Genomic DNA, 19219 nt, shown 5'->3' with positions numbered 1-19219 from the left:
TCATTGGCAAATTTAATTTTCTTCATCCTCATCTTCCTTGACTCTGATCACCCCTCTCCTGGATTTCCTCCTCCCTGTCTGAATGCTTCTTCTTGGTCTCTTTTGCCAGATAGTCATCCGTGTCATTGTGGGGATCTCCCAAGGACCTCTTCCCTCTCTCTCATGGAGATCTCATCAGCTCCCATGGGTTCAGTCTCTATGCAGATGGTTCCCAGATGCACATACCTAGCCCTCGTCTCTCCTGAGCTCCATTCCTATTTCACCAGCTGCCTTCTGGACATCTTGGATATGGATGCCCCATATCTCAACATGTCCAAGATTGAAGGTGCTCCTAGTCATCCAGGCTCCCAGCCTCAGTGTCATCCTCACCTTTTCACTTGCACTCATCCCACATGTCTATTCTGAAGAGACTGTGGGACCTAACTACTAATCCAGACTGGCTGGAACAGAATGTGTGATGGTCAGCAATGTGAAATAAGGTCAGAAAAGTAACCTCAAGTCAGAATGGAAAGGCTTCAATGCCAGTCTAAGAAGTCTCAATTTATTCTAAAATGACAGGGAGCAGAGAACCAGGAGAACATTGTACACAGTAACAGCAATATTATGCAATTACTAACTTTGATAAACTTAGTTCTTCTCAGCAATGCAAGGCTCTAAGACAACTCCAAAAGACTCATGGTGGAAAATGCTGTCCACATCTAGAGAAAGAACTATGGAGTCTGAATGCAGATTGAAGCATACTACTTGCTCTCTTTTTTAGTTTTGTTTCTTCTTTCTTGTGGTTCCTCCCATTGCTTCTAATTCTTCTTTACAACGTGACTAATGTGAAAATATGTTTAATAAGAATGTATATGTAGAGCCTATATCAGATTGCACACCATCTTGGGGAAGGGGAGAAAATTTAGAACTCAAAATCTTTTGGAAGTGAATGTTGAAAACTAAAATAAATTAAAAAATAATAAAGATAAAATAAAAGGCTTGTAAACAGGGGAGTAGCATAGACTTATCTATGTAGAAGGAAGGTTATTTTGGCAGAGAGATGAGCTGAAGAGAATTGAAACTGGAGGTGGGGAGGCGAATTGGAGGGTCTATTATAATATCTTGTTTAAAGTTATCACAATGATGTTTAAAGGGTGCACGTCCAGGTTCTCCTAGACTGTGATTATCTTCAGGTTATCACTGTCTTCCACCTTCACAATAAATTCATCCTGTTCTCTGTACTGGCCTTCTCCTCCACTGTTGCTGTTCTCTTCTGCACATCCAGTTTCCTGGACCTTTGCTAACTGGTCTGAAGAAACACCATTGACATCAAGGACTAAGAGCTTTGGGGGATCTGCAGCCCTTGTGTTTTCTGAAGCATTTACTGCAGGGGACAGAGCTTTGTGTACAGACTCTTGTTTCACAGCAGCATTGGGAGTGGTGGCAGCAGCAGCAGCAGTAGCAGGAGGAGGAGTTGGTATTGTACCAGTAGTAGCCTTAACAGCTTCTGGAACTAAACAAAGTATAGACACACAATCAGTCCTCAGCCTCAAATCCCTTACGTGTGCGAGGCCAAGTGCTCTTCATTTACAGTGAGTTATTCTTGTTGACAGAGACTCACAGAAATGCAGGTCTAGCTAGATGAGTAACCCAGAGATAAACCCCTGGTATGGAGGGGTCAGGAGCTTATCACAGACCTGGAAAAAAGGTGGTAGGATAGGAGGGAGAGGTCTGGTCGGTAAGACAATGCTGTAGTAGCCAAGCTTAATGTGGTGGATCTGAGAGGGTAGCATCAAGAATGCTGGATTTATAGTCTGGAATCCTGGCCAAGGCACTGAACTGCTGGGAATCTCAATGCGCTATTGTCTAAAATGAAGAAAGCAGGTGAGATTCTCTCTATGGTTCCTTCAAAGGTAAAATTTTCTGACTCCAAGATTAGAATCTAAAGTCACTGAAGAAGGCATCAGGGAACAATGGAGCTTGAAGCGACAAGGATTGAACTTTATGCTTAAGAAAATCCTCCTCTATGATAGCTTTGGAGAGAAAAAACACAAAAGCACCAAGGTGACTGTAATGAGCCACATGTAAACTGCTTTTATATTGAGCAATGTTATGCTGCTGTTAAATAAATACGAGGCATAGCAATGGGCCTAAAATAGTAATGAAGGGTGATATCTTTCTACTATCTTTTTAATTTAAAACCATTCATTTTTAGTCTGTGGCTTGTGACAGCTCAAGCAGAGGAGTCTGGGGAAAGCGCTAACAGCATCCGGCACTCCCTAGATGACACAGTGTTGCAACAATCTACTAGCAGCTGCTGTAGGGGTGTAAGACCCACCAATAACCAGCACACAGAAAGCTGCCAACACAGGTTATTTGATCTGCTTTACTACATTAAGGGGTTAACAATCTCAATTTAATCGAACGTACAAACATCATCCACTTAGTTCAGGGGAAAAAGCCAGCACCCTGAACTCCAGAGCAAACACAAACAAATTACAAATGTCAACAGACAGACCTTGTTTGCTTCAAATCTCAATGCATAGTTACCACAGTTTAACAAAGCCCAAACATCTGGGTTTACAAGCTGGAGGGCACTTAACTCCAGCTGCTCAGAGTCTACATATCAACACACCTCCAAGAATGAGAGCCCCCAGGGAGAACAGCAAGCTCTGGGTATATATATCTTGTTCAGGGTCAAAGGCGAGTCACACATGGGACTCACCCATGTGACCTACAAAAATTCAACTTAACTCCACATGGTCTAAAAGTCTCTGATGTCACAAACATCTCACTCAAATGCGTGTAAACTAGGCTTTCCCTTGAGGCAAGGAGGTCATCCAGGACTCCTAATTTAATCAAGGAAACAAAGGCCAAACTCTTCAAGGGCACTTGATTGAATAAGTGCTAAAAGCCCATCTTAATTTCTAATGTACACGGAAGTCACAGAGAACACAGAGGATGAGGACTAATGCCTGTGTAGGGGGTGGGAGATGATACAGCACCTCCAGAGTGCCAGGGACTGTGCTGTGCTCTGGGAGTGCTCCCCCTCAGGGAGCTTCCGGTTCTAGGGGGGAAACAACAGGTGCATATATACAGTTATACAAGACACAAAGTGGGGCAATAAAAAGGATAATTACTAACATTTATATAACATCTACCAAGTGCCAGCAGGCACTTTAGAAAATTATCTCAGTTGTATTCCTTCCTTTGACCAGTTCAGATGAAAGATGAGGTACCAGCTGCTCTCCTCATCTCATTTATAAAAACATTTATCTTTGTTGGTAAAAACTCTTGCTTAATTTCTTCTAGAAATTACAGTTTAGTTTGTAAACAAGTTGTGTTTTTCTCTGAGGCTTTGCTTTAAGATGTGTTGGAGGCATTCTCTTCTGAGTTTGTGTCCTTAACCTTCCCTGTCAGTACAACAGCTCTAGATTTTATTTATTTATTTATTTGCTCATATCACAGGAATGGAATAGGTAGGATGACTAAGTAGATAATGAGAGCTTGCTTTATGAAACGTTACCACAAGATTGGGATCCTTTAAAGTTAAAGGACTTTAGGGGCAAAGCCTGACTAAGGAAATGCTTGAGCTGCTTTAAGAAAAGAGGCAGCAACTGCTGTATGTTCTTATAAGAAGATTTAGTTGGAGCTTTCACTCAAGGAAGTGAATATTATCTCAAGGAAGATAATAGCAATGTAGCATCCACTCCAGCAGAGTAACCACTTCCTCCTGAAAAAAAAAACATTTGAAATTAAGATACACGTCACCTACAGACCAGCATTTTCTATCCCATTCCCATCTCTGTACCTACTTTAATTTTTTAAAAAGCTTAAAACTTATAATCCTACTAGAAATTGTTATGCTAGTGCTAAATTACAATTCTGACTACCAATGTAAAATTTTACCTGATTTATTCTTTTGTCAGAAGTATCATCCAAAGTAGATAAAACAGTGGAGATGCTCTTTTGAAGATCATTACTGCATCCTCCAGAATCTTCATCATCAGAAGAAAATGAAGGTTAAGCTTCAAAGATTTTCTTGAGTTCATCAATTTTTTTAGAAGGACTAAAGCCCCCCAGCTTCAGATACCGCAGGTGAAGTAGATGAAGTCTTTGGGAGTTGGGTGTGGCAAGGTGCACGAACAACCTGGGTCCCTGGCCATGGAGTCTGATTTGGCATTTGTACAGCAGGGCCTGAAAACTGCTGGTTGGGTCCAGATTTCAGAAAGTCTAAAAAAGAGGCAATAAATCCTATTTTCACTTCTGGCTGCTTCTCTTCAACTTCTCTGATCTTCTGTCTCATCTTTGCTTGATACCAATAACCACCATGACAACATTCCGAACTGGAAGAAGAAAATGGCAAGCATGTATCTGTGCCCCTGGAATTCTGACAGTTATTCTGTGGGGGCCATTTTACCTGTTTCTGGTTACTATTATTATCATCCTCCTTCCTTAGCCCTTTTCTTGTAAGTCTTTTTTTCTGAAGGTTGAATTGTATTATATCTTGGTCATTTTCTTCAGTCTTGACACTGATCATATCCCCAGGTTGTGCCATAGCTATTAGAGGAAGTGAGACTTTATTCTGGAACTCTGTAGCACTACTGTCACTAGCCATATGAAATTCATTCTCTGAAACAGCACTTTTTCCACTTAGACTTTTGCTACTAGTAACAAACTCTTGGTCTCTATTATTTAACAGGCCATCAGTGGGGACTTCATTGTCTTCTTCAGATTCATTGAGAGGCTTTATTCACTATATCAGAGCATTGCTGCTGCTCCTCAATTGCTGAGTGGGTGATATTTTGATCAGGAGTTTCAAGATGCTTTTGATCAAGGTTCATATTCTTTGAATGACTTATAGGTATAGATGAAACGTTTATAGTAATTTGGCCTCCATTTAAGGAAATATTATTGAGATGTTCTGATTTTCCAACCATGGCTGTCAGGGAGTTGAAATCTGGAGTCACACGCCTAATATCTGCTTATTACTGAAAATGGGATTTGGGATCATCACCATTCTCCACCGTTAGAAGTGTTTCACTTTCAGTTGATCTGGCAAAATCAGATGGTGTAACACCACAAGCAACAGCAGTAATTTCTAAAATATCATCTTTGATAAAATGTTTCTCTCATCCCTGAGAAGTATTGACTCTGGAAAACACAAGGAACCAAGGGAAACAAACTGATTCTTTGAATCACATTGATTTGGTTGATTAAAAATGCCTTTTGTTGCCAGATGTTGTCATAGTGGTCTAGAAGATTCTGAGAGATCCATTGTAATAACTTCAGAATTTTGAGGATGAAGCTGCTTCTGAGAATGTCCACTGTTGCTTTGAATAATAGGGCTATCCATTTGAAGGAATGGATGTACTATTTGCTGAGAACTGTGAAGAGGCTGTATCTGTGTTGATACCTTTGCTTGGCCTAAGCCTGCCTGTAAAATTGATTGCTGAAAAATCTGCAAGTCCAAAGCAGAATCTAGAAGTACCTGTGAATTAGGCAAGGATAGTTGATGGACTTGTCTTAAAGCATTAGTCTGAATTTGAATCTGTGGTGAAGGGTGGATTGCCTGACTATGTTGTTCTTGGACCTGTACTTCATGAACCTTAGGCAGAAGAGGATGTTGCTGGTTTAATTCTTTTGTATTTGTGTTTACTTGTGAAGTCTGCATTAAATTCGATGCTTTCTTTTTTTTTCCTTTTTTTAAATTTTATTTATTTATTTAATATATTTAGTTTTCAGCATTGATTTTCACAAAAGTTTGAATTACAAATTTTCTCCCCATTTCTACCCTCCCCCCACTCCAAGATGGCGTATATTCTGGTTGCCCCATTCCACAGTCAGCCCTCCCTTCTGTCACCCCAGTCCGCCCCCATCCCCTTTTCCCTTCCTTTCTTGTAGGGCAAGATAAATTTCTACACCCCATTGCCTGTGTATCTTATTTTCTAGTTGCATGCAAAAACTTTTTTTTTTCATTTTTGAACATCTGTTTTTAAAACTTTGAGTTCCAAATTGATTCCCCTCTTCCCTTCCCACCCACCCTCCCTAAGAAGTCAAGCAATTACACATAGGCCACATGTGTGTCATTATGTATAACCCTTCCACAATACTCATGCTGTGAAAGACTCACTGTATTTTGCTCCTTCCCAACCCATCCCCCTTTATTGAATTTTCTCCCTTGACCCTGTAGCCTTTCAAAAGTGTTTGTTTTTGATTACCTGCACCCCCATCTGCCCTCCCCTCCATCATCCCCCCCATTTTTTTTAATCTTCTTCCATCTTCTTTCCTGTGGGGTAAGATACCCAATTGAGTATGTATGGTATTCCCTCTACAGGCCAAATCTGATGAGAGGAAGATTCACTCATTCCCCCCTCACCTGCCCTCTCCCCTCCTCCCACAGGACTGCTTCCTCTTGCCACCTTTATGCGAGATAATCCACCCCATTCTATCTCTCCCTATCTCCTTCTATCAATATATTCCTCTCTCATCCCTTAATTTGATTTTCTTTTAGATATCTTCCCTTCATCTTCAACTCACCCTGTGCCCGCTCTCTCTCTCTCTCTCTCTCTCTCTCTCTCTATATATATATATATATATATATATTTATATATACACACACACACACACACACATATACATACATACACGTTCACTTATATGTATACGTAAACATATATATCATATATACACACATACATATATACATGCATACACATTCACTTTTATATATACGTAAACATATATATTATATGTGTGTATATACATATATATGTATATGTGTATATATATATATATATGCATATTCCCTTCAGCTACCCTAATACTGAGGTCTCATGAATCATACACGTCATCTTTCCATGTAGGAATGTAAACAAAACAGTTCAACTTTAGTAAGTCCCTTGCAATTTCTGTTTCTTGATTACCTTTTCATGCTTCTCTTGATTCTTGTGTTTGAAAGTCAAATTTTCTATTCAGCTCTGGTCTTTTCACTGAGAAAGCTTGAAAGTCCTCTATTTTATTGAAAATCCATATTTTGCCTTGGAGCATGATACTCAGTTTTTCTGGGTAGGTGATTCTTGGTTTTAATCCGAGCTCCATTGACCTCCGGAATATCGTATTCCAAGCCCTTCGATCTCTTAATGTAGAAGGTGCCAGATCTGGGATTATTCTGATTGGGTTTCCACAATACTCAAATTGTTTCTTTCTGGCTGCTTGCAGTATTTTCTCCTTGATCTGGGAGCTCTGGAATTTGGCGACAATATTCCTAGGAGATTTCTTTTTGGGATCTATTTGAGGACGTGATCGATGGATTCTTTCAATTTCTACTTTGCCCTGTGGCTCTAGAATATCAGGGCAGTTCTCCTTGATAATTTCTTGAGAGATGATATCTAGGCTCTTTTTTTGATCATGGCTTTCAGGTAGTCCAGTAATTTTTAAATTCTCTCTCCTGGATCTATTTTCCAGGTCAGTTGTTTTTCCAATGAGATGTTTCACATTGTCTTCCATTTTTTCATTCCTTTGGTTCTGTTTTATAATATCTTGATTTCTCATCAAGTCACTAGCTTCCCTTTGCTCCAATCTAATTTTTAAGGTAGTATTTTCTTCAGTGGTCTTTTGGACCTCCTTTTCCATTTGGCTAATTCTGCCTTTCAAGGCATTCTTCTCTTCATTGGCTTTTTGGAGTTCTTTTGCCGTTTGAGTTAGTCTATTTTTTAAGGTGTTGTTTTCTTCAGTGTATTTTTCACTATTTTTTTGGGTCTCCTTTAGGAAGTCATTGACTTGTTTTTCATGGTTTTCTCTTATCCTTCTCATTTTTCTTCCCAATTTTTCCTCTACTTCTCTAACTTGCTTTTCCAAATCCTTTTTAGCTCTTCCATGGCCTGGGACCAGTTCATGTTTTTCTTGGAGGCTTTTGTTGTAGGCTCTTTGACTTTGTTAACTTCTTCTATCTGTATCTTTTTGTCTTCTTTGTCACCAAAGAAAGAATCCAAAGTCTGAGACTGAATCTGGGGGCGTTTTTGCTGCCTGGCCATATTCCCAGCCAACTAACTTGACCCTTGAGTTTTTCAGTGGGGTATGACTACTTGTAGAGTTTAGAGAACTATGTTCCACGCCTGGGGGGATGCGCCAGCTCTGCCACACCAGCACTCCTCCTTCCCCAAGAACCCCCAACCCGGACTGGACTTAGATCTTCAGCAGGCTCTTCATTCCTGCTTTGATCCACCACTTAATTCCTCCCACCAGGTGGGCCTGGGGCCGGAAGCAACTGCAGCTGTACTTCTGTAGCTGCCCCACCTCCTCTGCTCCCGGGGTAGTGGCTGAACCGCGAACTCCTTCCACTCCCACAGCTTTTCCCACTAACCTTCTCCGCTGTCTTTGGTGTTTGTGGGTTGAGAAGTCTGGTAACTGCCGCAGCTCACTGATTCAGGGCGCTAGGGCACGCTCTGCCTGGCTCCTGGTCTGGTTGGTCTGTGCCGCTCACGCTGGGCTCTGCTCCGCTCTGCTCTGCTCCCAGCTCCATGCGGGATAGACCTCACCCAGAGACCATCCAGGCTGTCCTGGGCTGGAGCCCTGCTTCCCTCTGCTGTTTTGTGGGTTCTGCAGTTCTAGAATTGGTTCAGAGCCATTTTTTATAGGTTTTTGGAGGGACTCCACGGGGAGCTCACACTAGTCCTTGCTCTCCAGCCACCATCTTGGCTCCGCCCCCTCAATACTTTCTTAATATCATTGCTTGACACATTAGGCATTGGCCCAATCAATTGGGTAAGGTGTTTCATAGAGCTGACCATTCTTTCCTCCTTCTCTTGCTCTTTTAGACTAACATCAACAACTTGATCTTCAAGGCAAGAATTACTTCTAATTACACTCTGAGGATATCTATCATCTGCCTTTGAAATTCTGTAAGCTGGATCTTGAGCATTAAATTCTCCATCAGGCAGCCTTTGGGTTGGTGCTTCGAGAGATTCTGGCTGCTGTAACACTTGTAAATCTTGCACTGGAAAATCATCTCCTTGTTTTGAGGATGTATACATAGTAGAATCAGGTTTCCTTTTAGTGTAAGATTTTGCATCAGAGGAAAGTCTATTATTTTTTAAGGTTTGTGAATGAACAGGTGATGCAAAAGGTGACTGGGCAGGTGGCAAAAATTCATGCAACTGTGGTGATGATGATCCTTGGGTCTGAGCACTTTGATAAGAATGCATAGAAATATAATTCTGGGTTGAACTAGAAGCTGTCAAATTCTGGACTTAAGGTGAAGAAGAAAATGGAAGAGCAGATGATGTTAATGTTAGAGACTGACCTGAAGTATAGTTTTCTGAACAGCTACCAGCTGACAAAACTTGAGATTGAGATGAGAAACTAACCTGTGATTGACTGACAGTAGATAAACCCTGAGAGTGACCAGATGAATAGCTCTGAGACTACATAACTGAAGAAATATCTCTCGTTTGAGTAGAGTAGTTCTTATTTGTAATTGAAGATAAAACCTGTTGCTGATCAGGGGAGCAACTAATTGTCTGACTTTCAGAAGTTACTGTTTGAGATTGCCCAGAAAATGTCAGTGTTTTATAGAAGGGAGGCAACTTCTCAGCTTTATTGTGTGTGTAAACCTGTGAATGAATAATAGATGGCACATTGTGTGACTGTGTGGAAGCATAATTTTGGGACTGACTAACTGATAAAAGTCTGGATAGTTGAGCTATGGAATAAATTTTTGCTTGGCCTGATATCACAGAACTCTGGTTGTGTAAAGATTTGGAATAGCTTTGTTTTAGCAGAGGAGGCATCACACTTTGGGGTTTGGGGGTCTCAGTTGACCTTGGTGGTTGCTTTGTAGAACAGTTTTTTACTTTTGAAGTAGGAAGACAGCTGGATGATGGAATTGTCGATGGGTAAGACTGAGCCAGTCCCACTGAAACGTGGGAGGTCTTCTGTTGTGCTCCTCCATTGCTCACCTGAGTGGAATCTCCAATTGAGTTACAAGATAAAGATGGCTGCCTGGTTGTATCCTGAAAATCAGCTACACTTGCACTTGAAAAATAACTAGGAAAGGAATGCTGTGAACCAGTCAGTTGTGTCTGAATAGACTATTTGAAGGCCGCTGGTGGTGTTTAATAATACTACATTTTTGAAGAGCTCTTTCATTGGATGTAGTAGGACCAGTAAAAACTGATGAGCTATAGGCTTGAGAAGCTTGCTGGGCTCCTCCAAGGGGTGAAGACAAGAAGCTAAACTGAGGTTGTAAGAGGTGGGGTGCAGACTCTTGAGCTGAATAATATGTAGAAGACTGAGGCAATATACTGGTACTTAACACAGAACTGCCCAGGTGTTCAAATGCCAAAGTGCTTGGAATAGTAGCCTGTGAATTCTTGATTTGTAGCAAAGGGTCACGAGATTTCAAATACCATTTGAAGTATTATGGAAAGTTTAATCTTGAAGTGTCAGAGGTGGGGTGGTAGCAAAGTTTCTATTGCTGAAGGTGTTGGGATGCTGGTAAGTGGAAAGAGCTGATGTTGATGGAAACGTTCTAGTGGTTGGCAAAGGTCCAGTAACGAACAGCTCAGCTGTTGAGGAATGTGTATCTATGAGGAGAAAAAAAAACACAACCAGTATTTATAAAGAGGTAGTACAAACAAATATGTATTACAGATTTGATAGAAATGAAAAAATCTCACATATACCTCACCTCCTTGCCTATGAGGAAAAAAAATACTGATAGGAATAACTCTTGACAATTGATGAACTTTAAAATTCACTATCCAAAAGTACTTAACAAAGTTTTATTAAATCCAAAAATCATATATGCAATTTAAATTTCACATGAATGTGTATCTAATTGGAATTCACCTATTTTTACAACAGGGTAATTAAAACATTATAAAGGCGAGCACACATTATATTGGTACACATTTTCATCTTCAAAAAGAATCTAGCCAAAAAAGTTAGAAAGTTTACTAAAATGAGCACAAAAATTATAATACTTAAAAATTAACATTAAGCTGCCCACAGTCTAAGTGACAAATGCATTTCAAATATTAAGCTTAAAATACTAAAAGTTTTCTGTTGTCAAAACATGCATGTTTTTCTTACATTTTAAATTTGAAATTACTTAGCAAAAAATATTACAAGAGATGCATGACTTATAAAAATGTGAGGAAATATTAAAAGCATATGCTTTGGAAATATTCCCTGGTCCTGATATGTAGATTCTACTTCTATTTCAATTCCCCTTCCTCTCTTAAATGTCAAAAAGTGCTTCCTTCTTACAAAGATGAGAAAATGTCTAGCACAGCACTAGCAAGAGCAGGTACTCTGTATCAGGAGGGCAGAGTTTATAATCTCAAAGAGGATCATAAACATGTCTGAAAGGTTCGGAATCGCCGGATAGAAGAAACTCTCAAAGTAGAAGGCAGAAGAATCAAAACATTTATTTAGGCTCCACAGTAACCAACCCATGAACCAGAAGCCCCATTTTGATATGTTGGTCATAATCTTCCAGGCCCAATAGGTACGCCTTGAAAGAGTAACCAGGAGGCTACAGAGAAACATGATTGCGTAAAGCAAAATCATGTTTCCCCCTTGATGGTAATAAGATTACCCACTGGACTGAAGTCTTTGTTCAGCTTCCTCCCGTAGATCAGCTCTGCTGCTGGCAGCTCCTGCCTCAGCTGTGTCTGTTTCTGAAACTGAAGCTGCAACTGAAACTGACGATGTAACGGTCGTAACTGCCTCTGTAACGGTCGTTGTAACTGCCTCTGGCTCCAACCGGAAAAGGAAAGAGAGGAAGAATCTTCAAGCTGTCCTCTCCCCTCTTATAGGGTTTCTGACATCATCAAGCTCCGCCCAAATGACCAGGGCCGATTGGTTCCTGAGTTGGCTCCTCCCCCTAGGGTAGACCAGGTTCTGGAGCTAACACCTCCCCTCAGCCAGCCCCATGACTCCCCACACAGGAAGCCGTCTGCCTCCCGGCATGCTCCCCGGGCCTCCTGCCCCGGAAGAGCAAGCCACAGTGTCCAGAGGCTCAATGAGGCAAGCTGAGCCATTCAAAGAAAACAAAAGCCATTATGGCTACATTCCACCCCTTGTTATAGGATACATAATCTAATCAGCCATGTATCCTAGAACATACATTGTGATTCAATTACAAAGGAAACTAAAACATATCATTCATTATAAAGCAAAACATATCATTTGGTGACATTCCTAAACATTGGTTTAACGATTCAAATGCGATCCACCCCTAGGTCCCAGCAAGATAATCTCTTCAATCAATCATCCCCAAAATAATTATTAATAATTCAAATGTCCACCCCTAAATCCTTGTATCCATTACATAGGATCAATAATATCATAACAATAAAACAACACAGCAAGGATAACACAAAATAAGTAAACAGAACACTATCATCATTTCCACCCCCCTTGAACGATTGGGGCTCAAAATCTTGGGGTGAGGGGTGAAGGTCTCATTTTCCATAGCTTCTTCATGCTGAAATTGGATGTAGAGATGGCCCTGCCCCCAAAAAGTCCCATTCCAGAGGTCATTTCTTTAACAAGCTGGCAGGAATTCCAAGAATGCTACATGCTTAGGCAGTCACCGGAAAGTGCAGGGTGCTTAAGCCTGAAGGAAACAAAACTAGCAACAAGGTTAGCCAAAACAAAGGACAAAAAGAATAGACAAGTATGGACTATAATTCTTCAAATAAAATCATCTCAAGTTTGGTTGAGATTTTAGTTATGCAAAGATCCAACATCAGAGCCAAACTCAGGTGGGAAATGTTTCTTTTCAAAAGGAACATAATGAGGAAGCCAAGAGGATCCCACCCTAGATATAGACTAAGATTGTCCTCCCAGCCTTTCCCCAAATGTACAAGTTTTCATCCGTTAATCACACAAGGTCACCTTCACTCTGAGTGGCTTGTAGGCTTGCAGGAGCAGTTCTGATTTCCCTATCTCTCGTGTTATCAAGTCCTCTATACATTCTGTATAATTCATTGGTTGGAATTCCATCTATCATTTCAAAACCTACCCCTGCTCTCAATAAAGCAGTAAACATTTCTTTCCTTGTTACTCTCCTTTGGTGCCAAGTTTGCTGGTTATTCACCCTTCTCTCTCGAGGAGATCTATCCCCTCCCCAGTCACCTAAGTCATATAACTGTAAAATCTTATTTATCACTGTTGTAAGACGGCTCCCTACTTCTCCAAGTAATAAATTCAAAATTAGTTGTTTATAAGCAGGGGGAGCTGTCCTAATTATTAAATTCCTATGAGGCAGTCCCATTGGATCATTGTAATATTTGTCTGCAGTTCCTATCATAATGGCAGTCTTCATTACCTCCTCCTTTAGTCTCATGATACAATCTCTAAGTGAATACCAGGGTCTGTGCTCAGTGGGCCACATAGAATCAGTATCATATCTCTTATTGCATCCCACAGCGGCTAATGCCAACAGAGTAGTCTTGCTATCACCATCTCCTTGCTGATGATGTTCCCTAAAAGCTTGTTGAACTAGAGGATCATGGCTGATACCTATGAATCTCATGCAGTCTGTCCCATCTACTGATATTCCACCGGCCCCTTGATCACTGAGTCTTACCATCCAAGATATCAATGGTTCTCCTATTCTTTGGCTGAATCTACTCAAAATATCTGTGACCTCTTGCGGTGAGAAATCTTCCTGAATTTCCCTTGTAACTGAATCTTCACCTCGGGTTTCTGTCTTCCTCCTTTGTATGGGTCGAGCCCTTGTCTGATCATTTAACCATCTCCTATTCTCTGTGTGAGGCACATCCTGAACCCCAGTAGTGTTTTGTGCCTCAGCCGGCTCTTTCTGGGCTGGGTTGAAATGCACTCTGGGCTTTTTTGGTCTCCTGTTGCTCTTAGCCACATTAATAGAAAAGTTCTCATTTGAGTCAGTTTGGTCTCCTGCTATCTGAGATTCCTCTTCTTCCTGTGGGGTAGGAGTGCCCCCATGTCTTTCACTTAATCTCAATCTTTCGTATACTAGCCGGTAGGCTGATAACACTATCCAGCTTTGCCTAGATAGTGATGCCCCTGACTGAATCCCAACTTCTCGTAAACACTTTTCTAAATCCCTAGGATCTCCTTTCCGTAGCCTTGGTTCCCAGTTTTCACAGGGTCCAGCTTTTTTAGCCAATTCTTTTGCTAGGGAGGAATAAAATGGATCCTCCCATCCTGGGATATTTATCTCTTCCTCTGGAATTGTTCTGCTTCTAAATAGAGATCTTATACCTAGCGATCCTGTTCGTGACGCCAAATGTAATAAGAGGGCAGAGTTTATAATCTCAAAGAGGATCATAAACATGTCTGAAAGGTTCGGAATCGCCGGATAGAAGAAACTCTCAAAGTAGAAGGCAGAAGAATCAAAACATTTATTTAGGCTCCACAGTAACCAACCCATGAACCAGAAGCCCCATTTTGATATGTTGGTCATAATCTTCCAGGCCCAATAGGTACGCCTTGAAAGAGTAACCAGGAGGCTACAGAGAAACATGATTGCGTAAAGCAAAATCATGTTTCCCCCTTGATGGTAATAAGATTACCCACTGGACTGAAGTCTTTGTTCAGCTTCCTCCCGTAGATCAGCTCTGCTGCTGGCAGCTCCTGCCTCAGCTGTGTCTGTTTCTGAAACTGAAGCTGCAACTGAAACTGACGATGTAACGGTCGTAACTGCCTCTGTAACGGTCGTTGTAACTGCCTCTGGCTCCAACCGGAAAAGGAAAGAGAGGAAGAATCTTCAAGCTGTCCTCTCCCCTCTTATAGGGTTTCTGACATCATCAAGCTCCGCCCAAATGACCAGGGCCGATTGGTTCCTGAGTTGGCTCCTCCCCCTAGGGTAGACCAGGTTCTGGAGCTAACACCTCCCCTCAGCCAGCCCCATGACTCCCCACACAGGAAGCCGTCTGCCTCCCGGCATGCTCCCCGGGCCTCCTGCCCCGGAAGAGCAAGCCACAGTGTCCAGAGGCTCAATGAGGCAAGCTGAGCCATTCAAAGAAAACAAAAGCCATTATGGCTACATACTCTAACAATTAGTTTTTAATTATTAAGATAGCTGTATAAACAGGCTACATAGGAAACCTAAATTAATTAAAAATTGTACTTATGTGATTCTGTCTTACCATATCAATATATTGTCATTAATAACAGAATGCCCTAAAACCAAAGCAACGTGGCATAGTGAAGAGAATGCTGGGCTTTGGAGTCAGAATACTAGAGTTCATATCCTTTTTTTAACACCTGGGCACTTCCCTTAAACTTTAAGCACTATAGGCAACTCCCCAGAGATTATCTAGTAAAACAAGACAGATATGTGATAGTGGAGGGAATCCTTACAACAGGAGATCTCTATGTCAGAAGATTTTTATCTATTCTTTTGCATTTTCCCTAGATAGATGTGCTGTATAGATATGCAGAGAGGTGTGAGAAAAAAGGGGAGTGGTATACAGCAAACCTGTAGACTTTAATAGGAGATTTTAAAATCTGTGATTTGTTCTTTCCCCATTCCTACAATAGCCATTCACCACCGCCCTCTCTGCTCAAATTTAATCCCCCAGCCAGATTTAATACCAGTCGCCAACTTTACCAAAAATAATGGCAGCAGTGACCTAATAGGTATGTGCGAGCAGTGGTACATGATGTAGGATGAAGTAATTAACACATACACACACACACACACACATGTGGGGCTAGGTGAGTCATATAGTCTGGCTATAGAATGACTTTAATGGGGACACTGACAGCATTTCATACAGGTTAATTGCTGAGTCGTTCTGACTTCTCATAAAACTACAATGCTGTAATGCATCAACATAGCACTATTTTTTATCTCCTTGTTCCTGGGTATGGAATAATTGTTACCTCGAGGCTAACCATATTGAAACATTTCTGTTCTTTCCCATGCAGGTAGCAGTTGCAAGGGCAGCTCCTTGTCACATCCTCTTATCCTTTGATGGCCTTGACTTGCGTAGACCTATCCTCAACTGGCCTTGCCTTGCAGAGGCCTAAGAGGCTTAAACAGGATATAGCTGGCTCTCCACATTGCTCTCCACAGGTATGTGCTATATGGTGTGGACAGCTGACTTTTAAAGATAACTGAGAAGATTAGGGAAGAGCTGGGGTCTCATGATACCATCGGTAATCCTTCTTGGTTCCATACTTCAGCTCTCACCCACGAAATGAATTAGTACAGATGTATGTAAAGGGAGTTTTAAAGGCCAACTAGTTCATCTCAGCATAGAAAAGGTGGTAAATGTTTGTGCTTGATGTTCATGGCCCCAACGTAGCCTCTGACACGCTCAACTGGAGATAGTACTTACCTCTGCCCTACAATACTAAGCATTTGGAGAGCCAGGAAAGACCTGGGTTTAAACCTCAATATATGTAGTTCTTTCACAGGGTTATAGCAAGGAAAGAGTTTGGGAAACTTTGAAGTGTTCTTTTTGATTTTGGATATTATCAGAGCGCTGTCTTTCAAGGTTTCTCGGGCAGATGTCTTTCTAAGGCACTTCAGGGCCTATATGGTTATTAACAATATTATGCAATTATGTACCATACACCTCTTCCTATTTCTGCACCATGGCTTTTTTAAATCAAATGAATTTCAAAGATGAATCTAGATAAATTTCTGGGGGCTCCAGCAAATATTAGTGAAAAGAAAAGTGTCGATATTTGTATAATACATGGTCATAATGAGGCACTAAGATATTGTGAAGTATTGTTCCCTCTTTCCATCTCCAAAGTCACTTTTATTTTACAATGAGGAATTGTAGAAAACATGTCCATTCTGTTTACTGCTTCGAAAAATCTATTAAAATTACTCTGATTGGGCACTGGTAGATAGGATAACTGTGAAAAAAATCTCACTCTGCCTATACTGTGGGATTCAAAGGCCTAGAACCTGAATTCAAAATACAGATATTTACAAAGAAAGTATCAATTATCATTTGAAATAAGTGGAAAAAGTCTTCGGTTCCTTTTAAACACACACACACACACACACACACACACCCAAACCCAATTGAAGCAGAGCTTATTTCCCTCAAAAACAAAGTGTAATTCTTCTTAAAGCCTGAATAACAAGCTTCAAACTAATATTTTTACAGATTGACAGCCTGAATTTAAATCTGTTAGGAGAGGAAAAACACTTTTCTACGGTATTACTTTAATGAGATGATGAGATATTGTAGTTCAGATATTTTATTCAAGGAACTTGGCTACATTTCTTTTATTCATCACTTGACAATATTTACACTGTTATTTTTATTTTAAGAATTTCTCATTCATAATCTAGGTGCCAGGTTTAAAAAGCCTTAAAGATACTCCATAATTTTAGAAATATTAAGAAAAATGAGATAAAACAGGAGGGAAAAAACCTAACACAAATCGTAAATCTGAAATGAACTCATTTTTAGAATAGCATCTTGTGATGGCTTTGCTTAATAAAATGATTGTTTTGTATTTTGGGAAGTATTTTGTATAACATAAAAAAATTAATCTTCTATAACTTTTGCTATGCTACTCACAAAGCCAACAAGTAAAAAAAATAAATTAGATCAAGTCTTTTCTACTTAGAAAATTGCTGTTCCTCCTAAAGGGGGAAAGAAGCTAGAATCAAACACATATGTATGTATATATTCATATAAATCAGATATACACTCACATACATATATACACATGTACACAAATATAAAAACCTATATAATTTTAAACTTGTTACACCTCATCACTGCCAAAAATATGGAAGCTTTTAAGTTATATGCAACAAACCTTCGAATGCTGCCTATAAGAAATTCTGTGTTCTCTGGTTTTTATGTTATTAATAATCTACATATTCTCTGTATTTTTATTTTTTTTTGGATGGGGCAATTGGGGTTAAGTGACTTGCCCAAGGTCACACAGCTAGACACACATGTGTCAAGTGTCTGAGGCTGGCTTTGAACTCAGGTCCTTCTGACTTCAGGGCCAGTGCTCTACTCACTGTGCCACCTAGCTACCCCAGGTCTACATATTCTCAAGGCACATTTTCCCTGAAATCTCTGCTAGAACAAGAATCCCCTCAGCCATGAGTGTGGTAAGTGTTCACTTGACCTCTATTCAAAGATGCTTAATGAAAATAGAACTCACTGATTCTAGGCGGAGCCCATTAAACCCAAGGACAGGTTTAACTCAGTCAACAAATCTCAATGTTAGAAGGGACCACAGAGACCATTCTAATCCAACACATACCTGAACAATTAAAAAAATTATTAGAAATTTTTTTCATTATATCAAACCTAAATCTTCATTTGTATAACTCTGATTAGCCAGCATGGCCCTACTACAGATAGTGGAATTTTGGAATCAAGGAACCAGGGTACAAATCTCATTTCTTCCATGTATCACTACCTACATAACACAAGGCAAATCATTTAGCCTCTTTAAGCCTCACTTTCTTCATCTTTAAAATGAGGTAGTTAGACTAGATGAACTCTTGACAATTCTTCCACCTCTACACCGATGGTGTAGAATAAACCTAATCACTTTTCCACATGACAGACCTAAAGTACCTGAAGACAGCCTTCTTTTCTCCAGGCTAAACATCCCTAACTCCATAAACTCGTTCTTATATGGCCTAACTTCCAGGCTATTCGTCATCCTACTGCCTCCCTCTGGATGCACATTAGTTTCATTAACGTCATTTCTAATATGTGGTACCCAGAACCGGTGACAATACTTTCTAACTGAAGTCAAAACAAAGCAAACTACAGCAAGACTATCACCTTCCTCACAGGCTCATAAATTTAGAGCTGGAAGGACCTTATGACCATGTAGGACAGCTTGCTCATTTTACAGATGAGGAAATTGAGGCACACAGAGATGAAGGGACTTGCCCAAAGGTATACTACAGGTAGTGAGTGTGGCATAGCTGACATCTGAACTCAGCTCCTCTGATCCTAAATCCAGGGTTCTTTCCATAATATCACACTGCCTCTCCCACAAATCACAGTCCTGGAAATTAATACTCTCCACAGAGTCTAAAATTACATTCTTCCTTTGAATACTGTATTACATGAGGATTAACATTGAACTTTGTCAGGATTGGATTGAAAGCCCCAGGTTTGCCATTTACTGCTAGTGTGAAGAAGGGCAACTTCTTGGTCCTTGGTTTCCTCATTTGTAAAATGACCTTGATAGGTCCTCCCAACTCTAAATTTGTCATCCTATGGAAATTCCATGA

General features: G+C 40.4%; 1 pseudogene; it reads right to left on the bottom strand.

Moving 5' to 3' along the window:
• Nucleotides 1-1151: 1151 nt before the first annotated feature.
• Nucleotides 1152-18636, bottom strand: LOC118833223 (annotated as a pseudogene).
• Nucleotides 18637-19219: the final 583 nt, after the last annotated feature.

This window comes from Trichosurus vulpecula (genome assembly GCF_011100635.1).
Source record: "Trichosurus vulpecula isolate mTriVul1 chromosome X unlocalized genomic scaffold, mTriVul1.pri SUPER_X_unloc_4, whole genome shotgun sequence".
Taxonomy (NCBI): Eukaryota; Metazoa; Chordata; class Mammalia; order Diprotodontia; family Phalangeridae; genus Trichosurus; species Trichosurus vulpecula.
Note: the sequence above shows the minus strand (reverse complement) of the source record. Positions and strands in the feature narration are given on the sequence as shown.